The sequence below is a fragment of the Papio anubis genome, chromosome 2 (assembly GCF_008728515.1).
Source record: "Papio anubis isolate 15944 chromosome 2, Panubis1.0, whole genome shotgun sequence".
NCBI classification, from domain to species: domain Eukaryota; kingdom Metazoa; phylum Chordata; class Mammalia; order Primates; family Cercopithecidae; genus Papio; species Papio anubis.
This window is the reverse complement of record NC_044977.1, coordinates 30,503,087-30,508,521: the sequence shown is the minus strand read 5'-3', so window position 1 is coordinate 30,508,521 and position 5,435 is coordinate 30,503,087. Positions and strand designations below refer to the sequence as shown.

General features: G+C 35.2%; 1 long non-coding RNA gene across 2 annotated transcripts; it reads right to left on the bottom strand.

Moving 5' to 3' along the window:
- Positions 1 to 349: 349 nt before the first annotated feature.
- LOC103881761 lies at positions 350 to 5,070 on the bottom strand. 2 transcript variants are annotated; one of them, XR_004182044.1, is made up of 4 exons: positions 4,644 to 5,070; positions 4,383 to 4,459; positions 1,239 to 1,938; positions 350 to 443 (listed from the first exon to the last, which is right to left on the bottom strand). It is a non-coding gene; the product is annotated as an uncharacterized LOC103881761 (long non-coding RNA). The 2 variants fall into 2 exon arrangements; XR_002520264.2 differs by having other exon boundaries at positions 4,383 to 5,070.
- Positions 5,071 to 5,435: the final 365 nt, after the last annotated feature.

The following is a 5,435-nucleotide window of genomic DNA, read 5'->3' as shown; positions in this document are numbered from 1 at the left end:
CCAAATGTCCTTGACTTTTGGTTGCATTGCCTTAGAATAAAGATAATTTTAAAGCTATTTGAATCCTACATGATCAAACTGGGACAGTTCTAATCTAGCCCAATCACTTCTGGGGGAAGATAACATGGGCTGTTAGTTCTATTCCTATTAGTAGCAGTCCCATAACACATAGCTGTGTCCTGTTTCATTTTGGAACCCTAAACTCCAGATTGAATCTAATGTCTCCTGAGGATATCCTGGACTCTCCTAATAAAATAAGTATTATTAAATTTTTATGAGACACACATATGTTTTATGTTTTGACATGAATTTCAATTCGAATCTTGTGATACAGAGAGCCATCCAGAAATAGAGCTGGTATTAGATGGTCATTTACTTCATGTTCACATATGTACTATTTTCCTCCTTGTATTAAAATTGTATTGTAGATCATTAATATATACCTATAAACAAAAGGAAAACATTTAGTGGGTTAGACAACATGGAAAGGTCAAATTCATTTTTATATATATATTTAAAAAATTAAAAATATATTAAATATATAAATATATATTTATATATAAATATATAAAAATATATTACATATAAATATATATTACATTTAAATATATAAATATATAAAAATGTATGTATACATTTTTTTTTTTGAGACAAAGACTTGCTCTTGTCCGCAGGCTGGAGTGCAAAGGCGTGATCTCGGCTCACTGCAACCTCTGCCTCCTGGGTTCTAACAGTTCTCCTGACTCAGCCTCCCAAGTAGCTGGGATTACAGGTGCCTGTCACCACGCCTGGCTAATATTTTTAGTAGAGACGGGGTTTCACCATGTTGGCCAGACTGGTCTCGAACTCCTGACCTCAGGTGATCCACCTGCCTCCGCCTCCAAAAGTGCTGGGATTACAGGCGTGAGCCACTGCGCCCGGCCCATTTGTAAATTTTTCTTTTAGAAGTTATAGTGCACTGGGATAAGCTAGAAGGATGTATTCTTAGCAACACCCAGCAGGCCTATTGATGTGAACTGGGTGTGGCTCCTCAGAACTCCCAGTTCCCCAGAACAGTCATGCTTGATTGGTGGCAGTGGTGTTCTACTTTTCCAGGGAAAAGTCCTGCAATATCTCTGTCCCAAGAAGGAGCTTGCTGAGCTTCATTACTCCCAATCACAGAACTTGGAACTCTAACTTTAGCAAGCTGTATCACCTGCATCTATGATCTAGATATCATGTTCAACTTTTAACTTTACCTCCGGTTTCTTGTTTCCTGGACCACAAATTACATTATGGTAAGTAGGAATTGTATAGCCCCAGTCACACTGAAGCTTTATAAGGAGGACTAGCCTGTGGACCTGTGTGGTCACATGATGCATTATTTCAAAGCCTTGATGAAAGTGACTGCTGCCAGTCTGGGCCTAGCCACCATGCTGTTCACATAAGAGTTTTCTCTGCAACTTGAATACAAGAAAAGTTAGCAAATTTATACTTTTAGAATAATAGTCTTCTTCCTCCTAAAATACATACACAACTGACAATAGTTGATTGGCAGATAAGTAGTAATTATGGATATTTATTATTATTCAAGTAGTCATAGTGCTTCTTTTTTTCTGAGCAAGGGGTATAAATTCAGTGGCCAATACTGGGCTATCTTGTCAGCTGTTATTGTGAAGATTTCTCTACAAAACATTATTTATTATTTCTTTGTGTTGTTATTCTTAAATCAGATTGAAAAATTTTCCAGAATAGTACTGATTTTAGATATTCTATCTTGTTTGTGCCTTAAAACATCAAAATGTTCCAGGAATCCCAATATTTTGGCAACATTGGCAACAATGAAATGACTCAAGTAATAGACTGAAGAAAAATAGAATACTCACAAAAACACATATAGAAGCTTACATACTCTCTGTGAACACTTTTGTAGTACTAACGCCAGAGCAATTGTTGCATCTGTTTGAGTAAGGTAAAGTTAAGTCACTGATTCAAGGTGAAAGGATGGCAAATATTTCCAAGTATAATTGAAGAGAGTTACTTTTCTTACAATGCTAGTGTTCTTTGAAGTGTGTTCAAAAGAAATTGTATTTCATTTTAATGTCAAAATGAATGTAAAAATTCAAGGAAAGGTATGCTTTCAAGTCAACTGAGGAAAAAGAATATTCCACTTAAAAAAATAACCAGTAATCACAAGTGATGTTGTATACAATATAGAAGTGAGATAAGTATTGCTTGCATTGGGAATTTGATATGCTTTTATGGGCTCAAAGAAAAATTGATTCATTTTAGGCTCTATTAACTTACAGGTAGAAAAGGGGAGGTGTTTTTTCTTTTTGTAAATTCAAAGAGGGTTTTAGTACTTTTTAAGGAAATGATCATTTAAATAAACATGTTCTTAAATTATATTTTAGTGACAATTTGTGAGCAGAATGAGGTGAGAAGAAAGACTACAAACCAGAGAGAGCTAAGATATTAAAATGGCATGAGGATATTAGGATTTCAAACATAAAGAAATTATCTGAATTCATTGCCTTGTTATGTATAGATGCTATGATAAGGTAATTTTCTCTAATGACTTTTAGCCATAAAGAGCACCTGTACTTCAAAAATGTTCATAATTCACATGAAAATCAACTAGCAAATCCACAATTTCCAAGGTTTTTAGGAGAAAAAAGTATTTTTTTTTAAAGCCTGAAGTCCTTAAATCTAGTAAGATATTATCAATCTTACCAGGAATAAAATAATGAAAGTGCACCCTAATTTTAAATAATTGTTTTATAGAATTTTGCATTGTGTTACATATAATTTTATTTTTTCAGGAAAGAGTATGTGGGTGATGTTATTTTACATTATTATGTCTTTAAATATTAATCTGTAGAGTAGAAAAATATTAACAATGTGTCTTAAACTTTACCTTGAAACACATAGATAATAATTAACATGTGTTAAATTTCTGTTTTGACTCCAGGGCTTCATTATGGTAACTTAATTTCTTCTTTTTAGAAGTGGGCCTTTAAACCCAGAGAATTCATTCACTGGCACCTGCTTATCAGCTCTGGGCAATACAGTGTTGGGATTTTCAGGCCTAGGTATCAACGAGCATTTACTAAGAACCAGGTACTATGTTAAGTGTTGGGCCTACAGATGCATCTAGCAAATGGTGCCTGCCGTGGAGGGACAGCTTATCTAATGAGGAAGGCAGACACAATTGACAACATAATTCAATGTAGTAGGTACTGATGTCTACCAATAAAGAAAAAAAATTGGGGGGCAATAGGTAAATAAGGTTAAATCTTACTGAGAAAAGCCACTGAGTTCATGTCACTTGACCAAAAAAAATTTTGTTCTATTCCCATGGTGCCTAGCATGTCTTGCATATAGCAAGTGCTGAATTGTTGGGCTGACTTAAAGTCAGTACAGGCTCATGAGCTGTCTTGCCATGTGTCATGGAGAAGACCGCATTCATTCTTTCATTGTTTTTGAGATAAATGCCTAGTAGCGTTAGTTTTATTCAGGGAACTGAATCATAAAACAGCAAATTAAACATCCAGGAAGGTCATTTCATTTTCAGCTTTACAAAGGTTTTTTTTTTTTTTTTCCATAATTTTGCCTGACATCATCAACAGAGTAAGCAGATCTTGAAATGACATTTTCTGGGAGGAACTAGAAAAACAATTTGCCTCAAAATATATTCCTCTATTTTTCTTACTTAAAATTCTACAACTGAAGGATAATTTCTCTGCTAAACCATCAAAGAATGCAAGTGACCCTGGGAAGGCTCACATATTGTTCTGTTATGAATTACGACATCTGAGGGTGAGTCTGTTGGTCTTTTTCAGGCCTCCAATGTTTTGCTTATTCAAAGTCAGTGAGATGTAATACAGGGAAGTTGCAGATGTTCCTGGAATGGAGGGGAACCTCGGCTCATGTGGTTTAGTAAGAGGCAGACTCAAAAGAAGGGAATAAAGTTTTAGAAAAGGAAGGAGGAGACATGTTTGCCAAACTTCACTAGGATTTGTTCTAAGTGTAATGTTGTGCTATATGTTATGGCTGTTTGATAAATCTAGTTACCACATTTTACAAATGTAGGTAAATTACTGCATTTAATTACTTTAATTAGATTTAAATTTTAATTTAATTGAAATTAATTGGACTTTCTGCAGCCTGTGGGAGGAGTGATGCTGGTTAATGACGGAAATGCTGGGTCAAGTATCCATAGGCACATTGGGAGATCTCAGGAGTTTCTTACAATACATACAGAATAAAGTAATACCCCAAAAGAACAAAGGCATAACCTACTCTTCCTATTTTTCCCTTATTAATAAAAATTCATGTTATGTTTGATATTGAGAATAAATAATATAATTTATATCTATAGTTAGCTTTTATTAAACACCCACCTTGTATGAATTCTGATGGCAATACCTTTCATGCAGCATCCTATTTAATCTTCACCAAAGAGATACAAATAACGGACCTAGAATCATGCATACAGGTAACATAAACAGAAGCAGAATTGCAAAAATCGTGAGTATTATACCCTAATATAGAGCTCTTAACCATTTTGTAATATCACCCTCAGAAAGAGATGAAAAGAAAGACAATTGGGGCCCTGATTCATCTTCAACCTCACTGCACCTTTATGCTGGCCACGTACTTACTTATGATCACATAAATCAAGGAGAGTGTGTTAAGTAACTTCAACTTCCCTTCAAGCTCAAACGTTCCATTTTTTTTTTTTTTTAATCTTCGGAGTCTATTTGTTGTGGTAATGGGGTGGGCATTATCTCAGAAGGAACTTTATTCTTTACTTCATGAGAGGCATATTTGGCAAATGAGAAGAATGGGACATTTGCTCTCTTGCCTGTGTGGAGCTCAATGTTCGTGACCTATGGGCCTCCCAGACCTTGCTTTATTTGAAGAGCCCCTTGGCTGTGAATCACAGGGCATGCCATTGCCGTATATGGGGATAGCACACTGGGCGCGGGAGTTAACTGGGATTACCAGTGACTGTAATGTTGGTGTCTTGATCCACAGCAACTCTGCTTTGAAGCTGAAGGGCAGAGTACAAGCACACTTACGCATCTTAACTTGGTAATAATAGCATGCCTTTGTGATGACAAGGCATGCAGTGAGTACCCAAGTTTATACTATGCATTCTGTTGATATTTGATATGATATTAAGTTAAACCATGGCTTGTCCACTTGTCTAAATCTTGTCACTTAAACTCCAAACACTTGTCATAAATAGACTTGGAATGTGGTGGAAAAGTAATTAGGAACTGTACTTTTTACTTCTTCAGCTCCAGAGTCATACTTTTATTGTCTTCTTAGAAATTTTTCAGATGATTTTGTTTATCTTTTGCTTAACCTTAGTTGTTAAAATAAATATTAATTTGAGGTTGCTTTGTTTTGGAATTACTGTAGTCATAGGCAAATATCACTGTGTGGAT